This window comes from Elgaria multicarinata, chromosome 4 (assembly GCF_023053635.1).
Source record: "Elgaria multicarinata webbii isolate HBS135686 ecotype San Diego chromosome 4, rElgMul1.1.pri, whole genome shotgun sequence".
NCBI classification, from domain to species: domain Eukaryota; kingdom Metazoa; phylum Chordata; class Lepidosauria; order Squamata; family Anguidae; genus Elgaria; species Elgaria multicarinata.
The window spans coordinates 119,007,902-119,030,402 of NC_086174.1; positions in this window are offsets into that span (position 1 = coordinate 119,007,902).

Sequence of the window (22,501 nt, forward strand, 5' to 3'; positions counted from 1 at the left end):
GCGATTCCCCCCCATCTCCAGTTCCCCCCCCCCCCATGATCTCCCCACCCTGATCTCTCCCCATGCCCTGATGGGTCCAGCACTCCTGCGGAGCGCTGCATCCCGTCCGCTGCTTTTCCCAGCTACTTGCGAGTAATTGCATTAGCTGGGAAAAGCGGCGGACTGGTCTACACGCCTGCGGTCTCGGGCTCAGCCTGAGATCGTGGGAAATACTAGGCCACAAGCAGTGCTGGTTATCCCGGGCCAAGGGAGGGTTACCCCTGCCTGAGCCCGGGATCCCCTGTGCATCATCTGGATGCACAGGGGTGAGTCCAGGGCTCGTACTGGGCTAACCCATCGTCTAGCAACGGCCTTAGTCTTGCCTTAGTAACTTTTTAATATACCATTAGGTGTGATTCCAAACAGGAATAGGTGAATCAGCCCATTTTGTTCCTGCCTGCATTCAGATGTTTTAAACCCACAGTTCTTTCTCTCCTAAATATGATAAACATTGTGAATTTTGACAAATTCTTATCCAAAATGGTGCCCCTCAATTATGGAATGCTGTCCCCAGTGAGGCCCACCTGATGCCAACATTGCTATCTTTTCAGCATCAGTTTAAGACCCTTCTCCTCTCTCAGGCATCTACCAGCAAATGATGAGGTTTTAATCAGGTCCTGGTCTTCTCTTATTGGTGATTTTTAAAATTACTTTAGATATATGTGTGTCTGTGCTATCTGTCTATATTTTAGTATGTAAATGGTTTTTACTTTGCCTAATGCACTTTTGATGGTCTTTAATCTTTGTAACCCCTCACCCTGAGCTTCCTCTACTTGGCGGTATAGAACTATATTAATGAAATAAATGAAATGAAACAAAATTCTCACCCAGCTGCTCCACTAGCTAAAATCAGTAGATGCTCCTACTCCCAGATGGAGAGGACCATGATGTATCTGCCTGCCATAGAGCTGTTAAAGATGAGCAGCCTGTCAGAAAAGGAAGAAGTGGTGGTGGTGGCAACCCTGATTCAGCACTAACATGGCCGACTACATAGGTTCAAACTGAGATTTCTTTTAAAGAAAAGCACTCAAAACCCTGGACCTGGATGGACAAATCTGTCAGTGTTAATTTGTCCCACATTTACATTTAAAAAACAAACAAACAGGTTCTCCCCCCCTCCAAATATGGAGAACTTTGTGAAATTTCGTAAATTCTTACACAGCCTGAGAAGATGAACGTCACTTTTGAATGCTCTTGCACATTTAAAAAAAACCAAAAACTCATTTCAAGTAGAAAACAAGCACATCAGGAAGAAATGTTGTTCCGCAGCCCTCTTCCTGCTGTGCTAGTTTTCTACTTGCAGGGAGGGGTTGCTTCTTTGTTTTCTTTTCCTTTTTCTACAGAGGGAATCATCAAAAATGTGATGGCCACCTGAAGGCTATTATATCACTTCACTTGAACCTTGTGTGAAGGTTTGTGTTGAAACTTTGAAATGTGTACAGGAAATCTCCGGTTGAAGTTTCACTTCCGTCTTAAACTCACAGACTCTTCTCTAACCTCAGCTCTATTCCTGTTTTCAATTCTGGGAATAACAACAACAACAACACTAATGATGATGATAAATAGTCTGCTTTCCCGGGCTGTTGTAAAAGTTACTGAGATACCTTATGTGGAAAATGCTTTAAACGTGCTACAAAAATGTGATGACGTTGTTGCTACTGCTCTTGTTAATAGCCTCATTCAGGCATTACTCACCCCAAAAACGTCATGGACACTTGCACACTGTGGGGTGGGGGGGGGCACCTGCCTTTTACCTTGCCCCCATGGTCATGCTGCTCTCCCTGGCCCCTTATGGGATGAGGGTGAACTTCAGCATTGGGAAACCTTTTGCATCCATGGAGGCTCCCCATGTGATTTTTAGCTGTGATTTTCCAGGGTTAGGAAGTAATTGGCCTCAAGATCCCCCATTTAAACCTACGACACTGTTAATATTCAAAGCATGGATGAGGGATTTATGTAGCTATTTTGCATTTAGTTCATGACCACAGCAAGTAGATATTGTGGGCCAGGAGGGAAGAATTAGTATAGGCTGCCTGGTGAGCACCCAGAGGCCTCTTTATGATGGGGGGGATGGACACTTTTCCAGCTGACCTATCATTGTCTGGTGGCTCAAGGGGATCATAGAAGGGGAGTGGCCCTTGACTCCAGGAGCATTTATCCTACTCAATGCTGAACAGCAAATGGGGAATTGGACCAGCTGAGGCCTCCTCAGCACACCTTATGATGAGCAGTCAAGGGAGGCATGGCTCAGGTGAGCACTCATCTTGTGCCTAGCTCACCCTCTCTCCCCAAAGTTATGACAGCAGGGCACAAGTTAGAAAATAGTTCACTTCATTTCTAGTTAAATAAAGTTGTTATTTTAAAACCCAATTATGCTTATTCTGGAGTGGAGTGCTGCAAAACCGAGATAGTTGAATTCCTTGATGAAGTAAAGTTATACGTGTAATCTCTAAATTAATATATAGGAAATTGAACTTCCTGCGTTGCTGTGCTAAATAAACTGTCTTCTTTCTTTTTCTGTTGTCAACACTTTCTAATTTTAAGTTTCCCAGCTCCCAGATCAGTCTATAACCTATTCACATTAGCTAGGCATGGGATTTCTTCTTCTATGGTTGGCTAACCACACAATTCTGGGTAATTTCTTCTTTTTTTGCCTTGGAGAAATTAAGTTAATCGAAAAGTTTAGCATAATTTAATATTTCCCTATATTACAGCCTTCTGTTAAACATGGGAACTCAGATGGCAACTTGTTCCTTAAATCATTTGTTTGCGGTACCTTTTTTTAGCTCCACCACACAGAGAAATTGCAACTGCCTGTGAGGCATGATCAGAGGCCTTAGATGCCAAGTACACATTTTGTGAAAATGTGTGTGAGAGACCTGATGCTGCATTATTAAAGAAAAGCAACCAGGGAGGTAAAGTAGAAACACGGAAATGGGGTGGGTCCTTATCACCTTTCCAGCCCACTCTTTTCACACTCTAAATTCCCCCCCCCCTCAGCTTTTCCCCACAGGTGGTTTAAAAGGTGTTTGTAGTGCTATTTTTTTTTAGGTATCCTCTGTGTGTGTGTGTGTGTGTGTGTGTGAGAGAGAGAGAGAGAGAGAGAGAGAGAGAGAGAGAGAGAGGGGCTGCAGTGGGTGGGGAAGGGGTTTAAAACCTTCATTCCACACTCCCAACACAGCTAACTCAATCCAAAATCCTCCCTCATTAAATTATTATTATTATTATTATTATTATTATTATTATTATTATTATTATTATTATTACATATTTATACTGCCCAACAGCCTTGGCTCTCTGGGCAGTTTACAACTAAAACCATGAAATCCAATTTAAAACTTTAAAATCACATAACCAGAATAAGTTAGTCCACAAAAATGCTTACATCTGTGTAATTTTTATAAATAAAGAGATGAAACACGGCAACTTGATAGCTCTTAAGGAGGGCTTTAGCCATGCCAACTTTGAATCAGATCCATTCATGCCTTGATTTTTTTAGGATTCTTTAAAAAAAAAAATCCCAACTCCAGCCTTCTCCAACCTGGTGCCCTCCAGATCTACTGCACTCAGCCACTGAAATAAAGAGCCTACCTGTGCCTGACTCAGGTGTAGAAGCTTTCTCATTCACCATGCCAGTCACCCAGCAAACCAGTCCAGCAGCACTTTCATACTGTGGAAATGTGGATGATTGACTTCTATGAGTCAGAGCAGAAATGTGCTCCCTCTCTCCCTCCCCACCCCCACGGCCAGAATCAGCAGCCAGTTAGTGTTTCCCATTGCCCCAAACACTGCAATTCGAGGAGAATATGGTCAGGGTCAGTGCTGTGGCTATTCCTAATTGGTTAACCACAGAAGTCAATATCAAAGCTACCCCTCACCATCTTCCAATTTACACACACACACACACACAGAGAGAGAGAGAGAGAGAGAGAGAGAGAGAGAGAGGGAGGGAGGGAGAGAGCGCACAGGATAATTCCGGAGACTTTAGAAGCTCTGATTGGGTACGCCTCCACTCTGATATTAATCAATGGGTTTGGAAGCAGCCATTCTCCGTTCTGGAAGATCAAATGCTCCACAGATGTTCACAGTTACCAGATAATTCCAGGGTGGCGTGCACACCCCTAGTATATATGACCTTTATAATGACTATGGATGGGCCTTCACTGTGCAACTGGTGAGTATTCAAGGACTTGACCAAAAGTGTTAATATTCCTTAATGCCAGAGGAAGCTTTCTGTAATATTCTGGAATTTCTCTCTGGCCCCTGGAAAGTGACACCTTCCAGCTAGGGGAGCAGAGAATAGTTTGAATAGAGTCAGCTGGGAATTTTGAGCTGCAGTTTAACGGGACTGAAAACAGGCAGTGGGTAAGAGTTGTATGGAGGTCAACAACGTTGTCTTGGGAACTGAGGTAAGAGGCCTGCTCCCTGTTCTTAAGGTGTCTGCTTACTTCCACTAGGCTCTACTTGTACAACTGTTCAAAATTACAAAGACGCAACTGGTACTCAATGCCATTTCCTCTCTTTCCACATGTCCTCCCATTTGACTTAATCTTTGATTTTTCTACTCTGTTTCTACTCTTTGCTGTCCTCATCTCCTGATTGTTATTTTTGTGCATTTTTGCTTCCCTCTATTCTCAGTTTCCCTCAGCTGACTGGACACCCAATTTCTGGTGTATAATAAAATAAATAAATAAGGCATACATTTGCTCATACCTCCATGGTCATATGGTTATGAATGCTGCTGTCAGATGCACACCCAGGCTGCTATCACAACATGATTGTCTACCACCATGAATGTTGTACTCAGACAAACTCACAGGCTGCTACTACAGCTCGGTGCTACTATCATGCTACTATCACCATGAATGTTGTATGCAGATGACCACCCAGGCTGCTACTTCAACTTGATTATTTATCACCATGAACGCTACACAAAGCCGACCACACAGGCTGCTACTACAGCTCGATTCTCTACTGTAGTCGGATGACCTCACAGGCTGCTACTACAGCTCGATTCTCTACTGTAGTCGGATGACCTCACAGGCTACTGCCACAGCTTGATTGTCTGCTACCATGAGTGCTGTACCCAGACAACTACACAGGCTGCTATCACGGCATGATTGTCTATTCTCTAAATGCAGCAAGCATAAGGATGGAGGATGCAAGAGTCACAGGCATCTTTATGGTAACTATCTTTACAATAAAAGCAGAAAATGCTGCCATCATCCTGATCCAACTAGGGAGACTTTACATGCAGAAGCAGGCTTCTTTGTGTGTATCCCTAGCTGGATGGGGAATAGGATATGCAACTAGGTACAATGTGCCCAGTTTGAACTGGAGAAAAACTAAAACTGAAATGGAACGTTGGACAACTTCCTAATTTGCTGAACTTTCAAAAGGCAAATCCAAATCTAACTTTTGTTTCTAAAATCTAAGGATGAATTATTTGGAAGTGAGTCCCATTGTCATAATTGGAAATTGACTTCCAGTTAACTATGAAGAGGATCATATGATTTGTTGATAAATTTTAAAGCAATTTCAAGTGACATAATCAAGGACAATTGAACCATATTTGGGAATATGTAAAAGGGAATCTGGCGCAAAGAATATTAATTTACATTTTGCAAGCAAATTCCATTTGGAAGGATTGCTTGTGAATTCTTTCCCCAAATTTCTTTTCTCATACTGAATAGAAATATAAAACCCCAAAAGGATTTGGAACAGGGACTTATTCAGTCAGAAAATTAAATTAAGTAAGATTTTGGCAACCACGGCTATCTAGGCTTCCCAGACTGGAGTTACATTACAAATACTTTTTCTTTAAAAGAAAAAAAAATAACTGAATTGATTTGTTTTTCTTGAAAACTCCTTGAAGCATATCTATGAAAAGTGGATGCAAGAACTGACAATATACTTTAGATGACCCCCCATCTACTTCGAAACAAAAATATCACAGTTCTTTTATGAGTTCCCCCTACCATTTTGAAATGCAGCTGTAGCCTATTTTCTTAAAATGGTTTCCAAACAGAAAAATATTTTCAAACCAATAAATTGGTGTGATCATGGTGATCAGATCTGTTGTTTAATGGGCAGATTCCCTGTTTGGGTGGTAGAGTTGAAAAAGGAAATAATTTCTACTGTGAATGACGGCCATGCATTAGGGTCACACTGAACGATGCAGCCGGCTGCTGGGTAGTGATCTGCAGATGCGTTGGGATCTTTCAGTTCTCTGAACATGCCGGCTGCCACTTATGCAAATTAGCATCTTTCTCATACCTATGGGTATCTTCCATTATGATCTGTCGTTTCCAGCTCAAACAGTTCCAGGCATACGGCTGCACATATCTCAGTGTAATACCCCATATGCTCCTATTATCAACTTAGCGGGGGAAATTTCAGTGCATCTGGATCAAGCATCCTCTGTTAATTCACTTGAAGGTAGGAATTAAAACATAATTAATTCAAGCTTCTTTGAGGGCCTTCATTGGTTTTCGTACCAGTTACTGCTCCACTAAGGGACTGTGATACCACACAATACCAAAAACAGAGTATATCCCACTGTACATCTTTACAGCTTTGCTGACCTGCCAAGGAGGCCATTTAGTGTAGGCTTTAGATAGGCAGCATGACAGATAATGTGTAAAGGTTTTAGTAGTTTGGAAGCTGCATCTTGTGCAAAACATAGGGCAAGGTTGAAAGTGGGGACCAAAGGTCTGAAAATATAACACCAGTTCTGGCCCACTTGCACTGGCTGCCTGTATGTTTCTGAGCCCAATTGAGGGTGCTGGTTTTGACCTATAAAGCCTTACATGGCTCAGGACTGCAGTAACTGATGGAGTGCCTCTACCAGAATGAACCTACTTGTACACTACACTCATCATCTGAGGATCTCCTCCAAATGCCTCCTCAGAGGGTGTCCCAGAAGAAGGCAAGAAGGGAGAGGGCCTTTTCAATGGGAACCCCCAAATTGTGGGATGATCTCTGCACTGAGGTCCGCCTGGCACCAAAATTGTCATCTTTTCATTTAAGTAGAAGTTAAAACATTCCTCTACTCCCAGGCACTTTACAGCATATGATCGGATTTTAATGTCAATTGTTTTATTAGGTCTTATTAGCACTGCTCTGAGCTGTTTTAAATTGTTTTAAAATTTTGCATGTTAAAAACTTTATATTATGTTCTTATGATGTTTTAATCATAATTCTTGGGAACCATCCAGAGAGCTTTGGCTGTGGGGCAGTAAGGATAATAATAATAATAATAATAATAATAATAATAATAATAATAATAATAATTTTATACTTTGTTGATTCTCCTACACCGCCAGCCTCTGCAGATCACAGCATCCAATGCTCTTCCTAGAGAGATGGGGCAAATGACATTCAGAATAATAGACTGCATTTTCTTGTGATCTAACTCAAACTAAGCATCTGACATAGAGGCAAGATCTTTTGGCAGGGAATAACTCCTTGTCCCTAAACATTAGTCCAAGTGGATGTGCTTAGAATGATGGCATAGCAAAGTTATAACACCAAGAGCATGCCATCCAGTGCAATGTTAATGCTTGCCCATTCTGAGAATTTATTTCGCTTTTACATCCCCATAGGATTTGTTCAATCTGTTTCAGCCCAAGGGATCAAATCTATTTCAGAGAAGCTCATCAGGGTCTGCATTCCAGGGCTGGGCAGGGTCAAAAGCAAAAGGGTCAAAGTCAAATGGTGCCGGGCCAAACAATCAAAAAGAAGAAGGCAGTAGTGTGAATGATTCAATATATACAAAGTGCCCAAAGCACACAACTACACAATATACATACAGTGATGAATAGTAACAAATAACCTTACTTATTTACAATATATAACTGATGCATAACACCTGCACGGTGTTAACAATATCAGCATATTTTAGCATGTAGCTCTTATTGCCAGGCTAGATCTACACTATTGCTTTATAGCGGTATGGAAGTGCACTGATAACTGTTAGGGCACAATCCACATTCCATGTACCACTTTCATAGTGTTATATCCTCCTTTTTATTCCACATTTGTAATGATTTGACACAAGGTATAGATCTGGCCAGTAAATAAACCTTAGGAGAGTATATCAACCTTTTAGAATGGGGAAAAACTGCACAAAACCCAGAAACCACTAAACAATTGGTATTTGGGTAAAGGGGGTTGTGAGAACATGGGAAACCCCAAAAGGTTGGACTATGAGACCCCAAGCAGGCCAAGTTTGACCTCTGGGTATCAGCTTCTGCACTCCTGCCATTGGTCCTGGCATGCATGCCAGCTGCTGATGTCAGTAAGTGTGGCTAGCCAATCAGCAACTATGTTTTTGCATGGTGCTGAGTGAGCTGCCCAATGCTTCCATCACCATGTCTCAATGGTTACTACCTTCCCCCCCCCCCATTGACCTGCAGCATCAGCTGGTCATTTCCACTAGTTAACCTTTCTACCGCTTAATGCTGAATAGCTCATTTTCACACGTAACCCAATGATAAAGGTTTTACCACTTGATTGCCGCCAGATGGCAGCATTTCAAAACAATACAGTCAAAAGTGTTACACAGCGTGCTACTGTTTGGATATTCGTGATTCATGAAAAAGATCCAATTTAAAAAGAAACTGAGGTTCATCAGACAGCGATTATTAAGGGCAGGAAATGTAAAAACCAATTTACAGATCGGGACAGAAAAATACTTCTCTTTTGTGAAAACTGGGATTAAGTAATTTGGAAGAGAAGCAAACAAGTAGAGAAGACATTATGAAAATATGCCAATTAACGGACAACATAGATCAAATCTGTGCTGTTCTCCTATTTTTCTATCCTTAACTTCAAACATGTTGGCCTATAGACTGTTTTTTTGTGTCCTGTAAAAACATCTGCTTCTTGATAAAAGCACAGAATGGATACTCATTTATTTATTTATTTAGTTTATTTCATTTTTTTCCTGAAAGATTCTAATCATGTAATATGAAATGTAATAAATAAATAAATAAATAAATAATCAGCTATCGTCTTTGGGATAATTCAGTGAAAGGTAGTTGGAACTAAATCCAATTTAAATCAATTGGATTCCAACCAATCCTATGCATATTTACCTAATTCAGTGGGACTTGCTCCCAAGTAACATTCTAGAGTCACAATGAGTTGGAATCAAGTCCCAAGGTGGAATCGGTAGCACTTGATTCTGAGGGTCAAACTATATATATTATTATTAAATATGTAGTGTGCAACTGACCCTCTTGTTTTTACTCAAAAGTAAGGGTGTGGGAACCTGATCAAAATCAGGATGGCTGAAGGCAAGTAGGGAAGAGACTAAAAAGAAAATGAAAAAAGCCTCCAATGGATGCCTTTCCCCTCTTTTTTTTTAGTCCCAGCGTGGTGTGGAAAATTCAGAAAACTCCCCGCTAGCAGCAGGGAGAGGTGAGACAGCAAAGCTCCTTATTAGCTTGGTAGTGCCCTCCAAGAACAGCCTTTTTCACAGCCATTCTACCTTAGGGCCAAACTAGATATTATTTTGAAGATATAGCTAGCATTTATGTCTTCCTTTTTCACACTAAAGCAGTGGACACTGATGGCTCCTATGCCAGTGGGGCACTGAATTCACTCTTTGTTTCAGTCATTCATGGGCCAGATCTATGCCAAGCAGGATAAAACACTTTGAAAACATTTTGGAAACTGTATATGTTGTGTGTCCTGGGCCCCAACAGTTGTCAAAACTGTTATAAACTGTTTTAAAGCAGTAGTGTAGATCCTGCCATGGATTTTTGCAGGTCCCTCTCACGATGTTGTCTGCATCCCACACACCTCCTGCCCCTTCTAGCCTTCTTTGTGTGACAAAAAGACACCCCAGAAAGTCCGACGTATTTTTTGAGATGGAAGTTGCCACTATTTACTGCTGTGTCCAGGAGAAGCAGCACAATCAAAACAGCCCACTGAATGGGCCATGTGCATGTTGTTTACTTCCTCTTTTGAAAGAGGAAGTAATGAGGGACAAATGCACAGGCAGAAAAGTGTCAGTAAGGAAGTATGATTTTCCCCAGTGTGTTGACGCTTTATATCCTTCTTGCACATTTATACCTTGTAGGACACACAATGACATTTGTTTTGGTATTTTGGATAATGTGGAATAAAAAGCAGGTAACACTTCGACACCACTATAAAGCAGTAGTGTAGATCTAGCCCATGTTAAGCCCTGTTGATTCGAATGAGTCTATTGTAAGTTTGACTAAACTTGGATTCAACCCCTTTTGCCCAATTAAGAATGGGTCTTTAAATACATGGGCCTTTATATTTATCAAGCTAACTAACAGACCAAACCTCAGCCTGTATGAATAGACCAAGACAGACCAAACCTCAGTCCCTATGAACAATGTTATTCATACATGAAAACTTAAAAAAAAAACCAAAAAAGACCCCAAGATCCCCCCACCCACAATTTTCAGATTTTCCATTGTCTGCTCTGCATATTTTCAGTAATCTCAACATTATTTTGATAAATGATGGACTTTTTATGGTTAATTTCAGCTTTCTTACAAGGACACTTTCAGTATTACATATTTTCTAGGGGTGTGATCCGCTTCTCCTCGGACCTGAGAAGCAACAGCGAATTGGCCTGATCCGCCTTGCCCTGAGGCGGAGGAGAAGTGAGTCGGGGGGCTGGAGGAGCATGGCGAAGAGAAGCGACCATAGGCGGAGCGCTCCTCATTTCGCGGAGCGATCCGCCCGCCATTTTGGGTTTTTTCGCCCATAGGATTGCATTTCGGAAAAGATTAGCGGATAACTTTTTTGTTTTTAAAGCTATCTATTTGAAACTCACTGTGCTTAGAGAGTCGTGGGTGGGGGTCATTTTGAGCCTATTCTCAGCACTCTGCATGGTGTGGTTTGCTTGCTATAATTTCCTAAAAAATAGGGTAAAAAAGCTGGAGAGGTACCTTTTTGAAGTGCTGAGAGGCAGATTCAACTCCCAGTCATGATCACCTGATGAAGCATCCTCCAATCCCAAAGTTGGAGGTGGGGATAGGCAAAACGGGAGTAACTTGGGATACTGGGAAACTTCTCTTTCTTAGTCTCTGAACAGACTTTTCCCAGTGTTTTTTTAAACAGTAGCCCCACCAAACGCACAAACACAACCTGAAATCATATACTAAGCAAATAAATAACAGATAGGAAACACAGCACTGCTACCCACCCTAACCTTGGTGAACAACTAAATAGATGTGGTGCAAGGGCATGAGGTCCCCTAGGGCATGTGGACGAGCCCAGTGCACTCCTTGGAGGATCATCAGAGCCCTCCAAAGAGTAACCAGTGGAGGGAGACTGGAGTGGAGAAGCTAATGTCTGTCATGAGTTGAAGTGACAGGTAGCTTCTTAAAGACTGGTACTTACTTAGGGCCAATCAAATTGGCATATTCCCCCTCCCCCTGGACACGTCCACTTTCCTCTTACTGGTAAAAGACAGACATAGCCTTTTTTAAAAAATTCTTCTTGTTTATTCAGCAACACTGCTGCTTTTAATTCCACCCCTCCTTTGTTTGTTTATTTATTTATTTATTTATTCCATTTTATATATATACACCCCATAGCCCAAGCTCTCCTGGCTTTTCCTCTTCAGTGAAGTCAGGCAGGCTTTCATTGTGGTTCAACTCCTTACTGTTGTTGTTATTATTATTATTGCTATTAATATTAATTAGTACTGCTATTATTAATGTTACTATTGTTGTTGTTGTTTAATAATGGCTGTGATCACAGTGCAGTCAATCAATTCTGAAGCAAGGATCACAAAGCTTTACTCTTATCCTCCTAGCCTCCTAGTTATGGGATGCAAAAGAAAAGGCATCTCTCTGTGCTGCTCCCACCTCACAGGGATGGTTTGTATTACTGGCTTTGAAACAATCCTTGGCTCACTTCCTTGTGCCCCCAGAAATGTCTGCTGCCTGCCTGCCTTCTTCCCGGGGTGCTGCTGTGGTGGGGCATCTGCCGGGACTGACTCCCCCATAGATCTATGGCATATCTCTGTCCGCCTGGTGCCCAGGAGCTGCACTATATGATGGGCTTTGTGGTTTGTGCCCACCAGCCTCCGGCATGCTTGCTGCCAGTCCTCCTCCTCTGTGCCCGCCTCGCAGGGTTGGTTTGCAATATGTTACTGCTGGCTTAGAAAGAAACAAACAATCCTTGCCACACTTCCTTGTGCCCGCCTCGCAGGGTTGGTTTGCAATGTGTTACTGCTGGCTTAGAAAGAAACAAACAATCCTTGCCTCCTCCTCTGTGCCCACCTCGCAGGGATGGTTTGTGTGTGTCTTGCTTTGACTCAGGGGATAAGTCCTTCCTGCGCTCACTTAGACTTTTTGAAGTTCCAAATAAATTTTTCAAGTGTGGAAGAAGATTCATATTTAGGGTTATCTACTCCCCAATTCATGGCATGTTGGGATTTCCTTTGAAATGGCCCCATTGAGCTGTCTGCAGCTTTAAATTCCTGAGGTACTGGGGTGTCCAATTTTCAAAATTTCCCCCAAAATCAGGGGAGGCTTGGATTTGCTTGAGGCTTGGCATGAATGTGTATATGTGCATGAGGTGTCATGGTGCCTAATTTGACATTTCTAACGTGAAAATTGACATAGTTCTAGCATGGGACTTGATTTGGGGTGAGTTAAAAGGTTAAAGCCCCGCCAAAAATCAGGGGATGATGGGATTTGCTTGAAACTTGCCATGAATGTGGATCTAGATGGCATCTGTGAGGGTGCTGAGTTCAAAAAAAAATATCTGTCAGAATGTCAGAGCAAATCCCATGTCTGAAAATGGGGTGTCCGATTTTCAAAAATTCTCCGAAAATCAGGGGATGCTTGGATTTGCTTGAGGCTTGGCATGCATGTGTATTCATGGATAAGCTATCATGGTGCTGATTTTGAGGTTTCTAACATTAACAGAAAAAAGTTGTAGGCTTTTTTGGATTTCAATGCAAGCCTATGGGGGGGGGGAAGCGGAGCTCCGATCCGGATCTGGAGCTTCGCAGCGAACCGGAGCGGACTATAGGCGGATTGGAGCGGAGTGGAGCAGACCGGATCCGGAAGTTGCAGATCTGGAAGAGAAGCGGATCGGGGGGCGGGGGTCCGTGCACACCCCTAATATTTCCTGTTGTTATTTTTAACACAATAAAGGCTGAAGCTATTCATGGTAATAATTTTGCTAGGGTCATAGGCTATCAAAAAAGCCTAGCTGCTTTGAACTCCCTAGGTAGTTCTGCCCATCCTACAAAGAAAAAAAAAGTTCATTCAACCAAGTTGTACTTGTAAGAAGGAAATACTTTAGTAGTTTGTATACACAGCTGATGACATATTTAGCATCTTGCATGCTTTTGTATCTTTGTTGGAAGCTTCCTAAAATAGTAGATTGTATATAGAACTAATTGCATCCCTTGCCAGCATTCAGCACATTCAAAAACATTATAACTCCACTAATATAAGCTTTTATATTGATGCGGCATGTCTACTGCTGCAGCACCCATTTAAACAAAAGAGCCAAGGAAGGGCTTGCAAACCTGAAAGGAAAACACATTTCAGCAGTCTCATTATTCCTTTATAAATCCATCTCTTCCAGACTATGATTTCAGAAGGCCACATAATAGGCTGCCAGGGGGAATGTCATTTAATCACCTCCCCACAAACACATAGAAAAATTTGCTCTCAGCAGTTCATTCGTATATGGTTAAAAAAAAAAGGTGTGTGGGTGGGGAGCAGACAATCAACAGCTATCAATGGGACTTTCAGATGGGGAAAACATGTTTCCTTACTGTCACGCTGCTTTCTGCTTCTCTTCCACATTTGAAACGAGCTGAATTACATGGAAAGAGAGCAGCGATCATGTGGCCTGTAATTTAAAACCTGCCAACCCATATAGTTCAATGGCACATAGCAGGTGTTTTATAGCACAACTTCAACTGCATATGGCAGGAAATCTCAACAAATCCTGACATATTTCAGAAGAATTGGGTTTTCCGAGGTTCATTTTTGAACAGATTAACTGGGAAAAGAAGTGGGAGATGTGCAGGAGGCACATGTCATCGTCAAAATGATCTGCAAATTTCCATGAGTGGCCAATCGCGAGCGTGCTATAAATCATTCATTTAAAGAAGCCCAATGTAACACAATAATAGAACGAATGAAAGAAAACCCCACACACAACCCTTTATATTCAGGTTATTCTCTTTACTATTCCCAAAGTATTTCAATCATTAATTGGTAACACCTGGCAGGACCCATCTGGCATTATCCCTTCATTATTGGTTCAGTGAAAGCTGATATTGTTCAACAAAGTTCTGATGCAGGATTGTGTGCTTGTGGCATCGATTGAATATGCAAAGGCTTCAGTGTCGCTATATCAACATCAAAAGGCAGGTGCTATTCAGAGGAATTTGTGTTTCTTTCCAGCCAGACAATGATGTGCTTTCCTATAAACTTTGAGGACATTTATAGTAACAATGATAATGGGGGGGGGGGAACCCACCCCAACCAATTTTAAATGGTATACAGATATGTAGAGTATTAAAAAAACAGGCACATAAACCACACCCACATGATAGATCTCCTACTAGTATAACTTGAAATAATAGGATGTCAAACTGTTCGTCTTGAAGAAATTGTGATTAAACTTCATTAAGCTATTAATTTGTTCAGACAATAGGTCACAACAACAACACCACAACAACACAAAATGCATATCAATAAGCAAACACCACATATTGCTAAAGATCACACATAATAAATACAGTCTACAACATGATTTGCTTGAAATTTTCTGGCACCAATCAGCAGCTGTAATTGCCCAGTACAAGACCCAACCCTAGTTTTTCAACCATGTTTCTGTTTCTACGGACTAACAATGACAATTTAGTTTTCTGCTGAATGGATGAGTTCAGTAGCTGATGTGATAGACTTTCTTTCACCTCTCCTACACACAAGCAGAATCTGATATAATAGGGTGGGTGGGTGACCTTTATTTATTTACATCATTTGTATACTGCTCCACATCTAGATAGATTCCAGAGTGGGGAATAACAAGAGAAAAAAATGAACAAAGATAACAAGAAGAAACATGATATTAAAATTATTCTTTAAAAAACAGGGTGCCAATAAAACTGAGACTGGTCAACCAAGGAAGGCTTCCTGGAAAAGAGCTGTTACTGCAAAGGGTACGAGATGAAAACAAAGGAGCGTCAATTCTCTCCAGGCCCTTTGACCGGGGCAATGGGGGAGATTACAGGATGGTGCAGGCACCCAACTGGGTCCGGGACCCTGCTTGCTGATTCTTGGGGCTCTTCCAGGCCTGCGTGGTCTGGGAGTGCCCCGCCCACTCATACCTGCAAGCCAGCATTTTTATGGAACATTGGAGCCTCACTACTAGTGTTGTGAAAATTGCCCTTTCATGGCTGCCATTTTGTGCAACATAAATAAACAAAAAGTCCAGAGCTCTGATCTTCCATAAAAATGGCAGCTCACATCTAGGAGTGGTTGGCAGTGGGGCACTCCCAGACTGCTTGTCGAGCCCTTCAGGGTCTTGTGCCACTTGGCAGGCAGGTATGAGTGGTTGTGACGGCTCAGTGGACACCCCACAAAGCCAGATGGAAGTAGGTTTGTCCATCCCTAGGGAGATTGTGCCAGGCCTCACAACATGGAGGGGCCACATCAACATGGATAAACATGCACACATTTTTGATTATGCTATATTATTTCACTTGTGGGTTGTTTTAACTTTTTTTAAATCCATCTTGGATGCCAAATGGCAGAAAGGTAGCATATAAATCTTCCTAATACAATAAATCATGCCAAATTAGCAGTACTATATTCCAGTGTCTAAATGATCTGTTCTTTTTCCTTCTAAGATTGGTAAGTGAAATTGTAACCCAAGTACCAGGAGTAATTTCAATATTTGGGTTTGCTGCTTGCAAAGCACTTCTGCATCCAAAAATAGAGAATAAACAGTGAGAACCTGGGCAGCAGGCTGAGCAGACACACAGGACGTCACCTGGCCAGTCTTCCCCACTATGGAGAGAGTAGTGTAATTTTATATAAATTATAATAATTTCTAAATTTGAGATAAAGTCATATCACACATACAGGATTCACTCTGCATTTAAAACATTCTTTAGCCAGTTTGGGGATATTACTGTTAAGGGGGGATAAAACATCAGCTATATCCTACTGTCAGACAGTAGGGTGCCATGGGCTCAGCCTGCAGAATCTCACAAGTGGGGTTATTTGCCTTTTTCTCTGTACCACTGGAACAGCTCTGAGCCAGAGGTATCAGCTGGACTAATCCTTGCTGCTCAGCAGTGCCACCCTAATAATGTCTGGGAGGGGTACTGCATCTTGTCAACCCAGGTAAATCTGTTGTCCCGGGGAGTCAATAGAGGCCCTGCTGCCTTCATATAACAGCTGCCCCAGGCTGGACTCCCCAGTCTGAGCAGCTCTTCAGCCAAAGAAATGACTCTGACTAGTCCAGAAGCCTCGTCTTGCCCTAGTCATACAGAGTTTAGGAACCTGATGGCCTGCCAGCCAACCATCAAGGCAGCCCTGGCTTCAGTTTTCTATGGTTGGGGGAATAGTCGTTGAGCCTCTGACAGAATGGATCCCACCCTGCCCACTCACCTGGGCCCAAGCCACCCAGAGGGAGAGGGTAAGAAGGGTGTTCTCCCTTCTCCTTGCTCATTTGTTAGAGGAGACAGGTGTGAACAGCTAGCGGCAGTGAGGAAGAGGGCCAGCAGGGCCAGAGGGCTCCCATGGCTAGTAATGGATCCCTTGCTAGAGGTGGGCCCTGACAAGTGCCCCCAAAGGCCAACGCCTGATTCCAACTTCAAAATTAGCCAAGGAGCAGGCAAAATATAAGAAAGTTGTACCAAGAAGAAGGAGACTAATTGACCAAGCAAGAATTTCCCCTTTACAATTTCTAAGTCCCCCACCCCACTTTTCTTTCTGGTTTGCTTCAATAAATCAGAAAAGGAACAGAAAACACCTGGCAAACTGAATGACAAAGCAATAATACCATATTATTGCTATTAGCCAGAGGGGGAATAGCCTGCAGGAAATCATTAAAAATGGCATCATTATGCAAGTTCCCCCATTCTAATTAACGGTTACACTGAAAATCTGAAAGTTCTTATCCTAGAGCAAAACAAGTTGGGGAGGAAGCTAGTCAATTTTCCAATTTTGCTTGGTAATCAATGGCATTTTGACTGGCTTTGTGGGAGTTTGCAATATTCTAACTGCCTGTCAAACACTTTTGAAAAACCAACCAAGAAAAATCTCAGTCCTGGTCTCTTTTTGTTGTTGTTCCACTTGGGACTTACTGTTGCTTCAACAGCCCATTTGCTTGATGATCCAGGAAAGTAGAGGTTTTTAAGCCACTATTCAAGAAGGATTGTCATAAAAAAAAGGAAAGATCAAGAGAATGATATGCACAGCTCACATAACATTGTACTTCTAACTGGTATACTAATCCCTCTGAGTTTGCAGCTGCTAACACTCAGGTAAGTACAAATATGATTTCAGCCTTAAGTGTGCAGTCCTATGCATGTTTAAACTGAAAAAAGTCCTACAACTTCCAGCATTCCCAAGTCAGCTATTTTTCAGTCAAAGCATGCATAGGATTTCATCCTAAATTGCCTAACTTGATTTGGACTAGGATGAAAGGCCCTGCCAATGATGTAACATTTTTTTTAAAAAAATTAAGCATAAAACAAACTGATCTCTGCATCCTGTTATGCTACATTTTTCCAGTGATGAAAAATAAACCTTATTTCTAGTTATATGGTGAGCATATGAAAAGGAGGACAGGGCTCCTGTATCTTTAACAGTTGTACAGAAAGGGAATTTCAGCAGGTGTCATTTGTATGCATGCATCACCTGGTGAAATCCCCTCTTCATAACAACAGTTAAAGTTGCAGGAGTCCTTCCCTCTTGACCAGATACAAAAGAGGGCAAGGCTCCTGCAGCTTTAACTGTTGTGATGAAGAGGGAATTTCATTGTGTGCTGCATGCATACAAATGACACCTGCTGAAATTCCCCTTTCAATACAACTGTTAAAGAAACAGGAGCCCTGTCCTTCTTTTCATATGGTCACCCTAACAAAACTACACAAATTACCCCAATTCTTAAAATAATATGTTAGAAGAAAAAGCCCAAGTAATAAAAATACAAGTTATTTTGTGAAGAGTTTCTATTACTTTCCAGTGTCAGTATTTTATATATAGACAAGTGTGCTCACACAAGATAACCTACTATAAAAATGGGTAATATAATTGGTTTACTCCCCGCCCACCCCTGGTGTGCTGGCTCAGATTCAAAGAGCTACATTAAGCATGCTCAAAGACTTGGGCATGCCCAGTGGGATTCTGGACTTTCAATAGCAGCCGTCTCCTCCCCAACCCCACCAACATAGATTTCTTTAGAACGTATATTCAGCTCTCCCTTCATGATGACTAAATAGTTATACGGATTCTCCGTGTTCAGAAGCAGTATTAGGATGACCATCTGAATAGGAGGACAGGTCTCCTGTATCTTTAACAGTTGTATTGAAAAGGGAATTTCAGCAGGTGTCATTTGTATATATGGAGAAGGAAAGGAAAGGAACCTCTCATGCAAGCACTGAGTCATTACTGACTCTTGGAGGGATGCCTGCTTTCGCTGATGTTTTCTTGGCAGGCCTCATAGCGGGGTGGTTTGCCATTGCCTTCCCCAGCTATTATTACCTTTCCCACAGCTAACTGGGTACTAATTTTACCGACCTCGGGAGGATGGAAGGCTGAGTCGACCCGAGCCAGCTGCCTGAAACCAGCTTCTGCTGGGATCGAACTCAGGCCGTGGGGAGCGTTTCAGCTGCAGAAACTGAAATTTCCTCTTTATCACAACAGTTAAAGCTGCAGGTGTCCTGCCCTCTTTTAAATGTGGTCACTCTAGTATAGCTCCTGCACCTTTAACTGTTGTGATGAAGAGGGAGTTTCACCATGTGCTACATGCATACAAATAACACCTGCTGAAATTCCCTTTTCTATGCAACTGTTAAAGATACAGGAGCCCTGTCCTCCTTTTTATATGGTCACCCTAGGCAGTATGCCACTGGATATCAGTTGCTACGAAGCAACAGCAGGAGAGGGCTGTAGTGTAGGGTGACCATATGAAAAGGAGGACAGGGCTCCTGTATCTGTAAAGTTGTTTAGAAAAGGGAATTACAGCAGGTGTCATTTGAATGCATGTAGCACATGGTGAATTTTTGTCTTCATCATAACAGTTAAAGCTGCAGGAGTCCTCCTCTTTTGACCAGATACAAAAGAGAGGAGGATACCTGCAGCTTTTAAGATTGTGATGAAGAGGGAATTTCACCAGATGCTGTATGCATACAAATGACACTGGCTGAAAATCCTTTTTTGTCTACAACTGTTCAAGAAACAGGAGCCCTGTCCTCCTTTTCATATGGTCATCCTACTGTAGTGCCTTAACAGCCTCGCTTGTGCATTTCCCAGAAGCACCTGATTGGCCAATGTGTGGCAAACAAGATGCTGGACTAGATGAACTTCTAGTCTGATCCATCCTGGCTGCCCTTATGTGTTCATGGCTAAAATGCCATTGATTTCCTTGTCTGAATGGGGCTTAGTGTCAAATATAGCGTGCCTTAGGGTGAGATACTATGCATGCCATTTTGATTGAGGCTTAGATTAGTGCCTTAGGGTGAGATATATGCACACCTATTTGATACTAAGCCCCATTAAAAGCGATGAGTTAAATTAGGGTGACCATATGAAAAGGAGAACAGGGCTCCTGTATCTCTAACAGTTGCACTGAAAAGGGAATTTCAGCAGGTGCTATTTGTATATATGGAGAACCTGGTGAAATTTCCTCTTCATCACAACACTTAAAGCTGCAGATGCCCTCTTTTAAATCTGGTCACTCTAGTATAGCTCCTGCAGCTTTAAGTGTTGTGATGAAGAGGGAATTTCACCAGGTTCTCCATATATACAAATAGCATCTGCTAAAATTCCCTTTTCAATGCAATTGTTAAAGATACAGGAGCTCTGTCCTCCTTTTCATATGGTCACCCTAGTTAAATCCAGCATTATGCTAGCAGATATCAGCGAGCACAACGGGGCTTTCTCTCTCTCCCTGCCCCCTCTAGGCCTCCATGCTGCCTGAAAATCTGGTCCAAGGGGTTTTCCAGCCCTCCAGACTAGATTTTGAGGGTGCTTGGGACATTATAGGGGGGATCACCCCCTCTTGGTTCTGCTGTTAGAAGCAGTTTCATCTGCAGAATGACACCATTGGATCCCACACATTGAGAGTACCGCCTGAGAAAACATATGTAGGATCAGACTGCATGTTTATAATCTTAACCTCTTTGAACATGAAGGTGTTTAATAACAAAAAATGGAATAGTTTAAGCTACTAATATGATCCCTTCATCTAATATTGAAAATAAGATGCCATGAATGTTTAGAAATTGAAAGGGGAGTCTGTAAATGTATTGGCAGGCTTTCAAAGGCAAGGCATTGATTTGTCTCATAACATTTCCATGTTCCCTCCAGATTTGAGATTAGTCAATGTTTCTTGGTCAGAAAGTACTTTACCCTACCCTGTGCCTGTTTGCATTTTCTTCCCCTCCTTATTGTTTAATTATGATTTTATTAGAATGTAAGCCTATGCGGCAGGGTCTTGTTATTTACTGTTTTACTCTGTACAGCACCATGTACATTGATGGTGCTATATAAATAAATAATAATAATAATAATAGAATATGAAGCAGGGTGGAGAACCACCCACCCACCCCAGAAAACCCTTTCCGAACATTGACTCTTGGGCACGATGGTCAATGAAACATTTCTTGTTTTCTGTATATTATTGATATGAGCCATATTTGTCAACTTGTTGTTCAGATCAATCCCATAATGATGCTGGTAAAGTTTTCATCTGGTCAACTGAGTTGAAATAGAAGTCATTATTAACCATTAAGTTTTGGTAACAATTCTTCAAAAGCTCACTGGATGCATATAATTGATGTCTGAGTTTATGCTGACCACATCTCTGGGTTTAGTTTATGGGAGGAAATGCAACACATAATGGCATAACCAGTCTAGCCATAACTTTCTAGGGATGAGCCAAACTGTATGGCATATACAGAACAATGGAACAATTGGTAGCATTTCAGAATAAAATTCCAACAATTTATATTCTGGTCTGATCAATCCTGATTCAGGCCATCATCTAGTGTAAAAATGAATGAATGAAATGTGGGAGAGTTGTTGGGATTGTGACTACTAGCCATGTAGGATATGGATTGCATGTAGGGATCCTGCATGGTCCTTGTGCAAATGGCGCCATGAATGCATGGAAGTTGTTGGTCGGACGAGTGGGGATGACTGTGATCTCCTTTCCAAGCATCCAGTTGTACATTTTACAACTCAAGGCCTCTGTTAAGTGGGATAGGAGTACACATAGCACTGTTTGTGCTGCAGTGATGCAGCTAGTTGGTGCATTATGCACCTGCAATTTCTGGGAAACCATGTGCTGCAGCAGTGCAAGAAATGTAAGCCAGATGGTGATGGCAGCTCAGCTGCACTGTCACAATTACAGAACATAAGCTCTGGAGAAAGGGGCTGTGGTGGGATAGAAGGGTGATTGAATGAGTTGATATTTGCCTTGCAAACTTTTCACAGCATGCCTCAGAGGACTCCAATACATCCCCACCAAGGTCTATTTGTGTAATAGCCTATTCGCTACCTGGAACCGCTTTGCTGGACAGCTACTGCAATGATCAGTGGCAGAATAGTAAAACTGCTTTGCCACCAACCTTGCCACAAAGAAGGCATGATAATTTGGTCTGCCTCATGTTCAGTCCAGTCTGAACCATGGCTCTCTGGTAAAAGCAGGGAGCACATTTGGCTTCACAGCGCTAGAGAGTGATCATGCTGATAGCCTATTCCATCTCATCATTCCATAGTGAGACCAAGGCTTCAACAGGAACACCAGCTATGTCAGCTGGAATATCTCTCAGGGCATCAGGAAGCCCTCAGATTCCCTTAGTCTTCAGGATAGACCATCTTAATGGATCTATTATCCCTTCAGAGGGGGATAAAAACTAACTAAAGCTGACCAGGAAGTGATCTGTTCATGACAATGAGATCACAAGCCCCCCCCCACTAACCTTAAATCTTCATTCACCTGCTCAGTTGAAAATACCAGGTAAAGATTCTGTCTTGCAACATGTGTTGGGCTGACATGTTGAGTCACCCCAAGGCATGGTTGTCATGGCAGTTATAAAATCAACACCATGCCTGAGACGACCTCAGCCAGCACAGGCAGAGAGACTCCTGGGAAGCACAAATCCTAATCCAGCCTTCCCTAGCCTCCAAATGTGTTGAATTATCTAGGGGTGATGGAAGTTGAAGTCCAACAAATCTGGAGAGCACCACATTAGGAA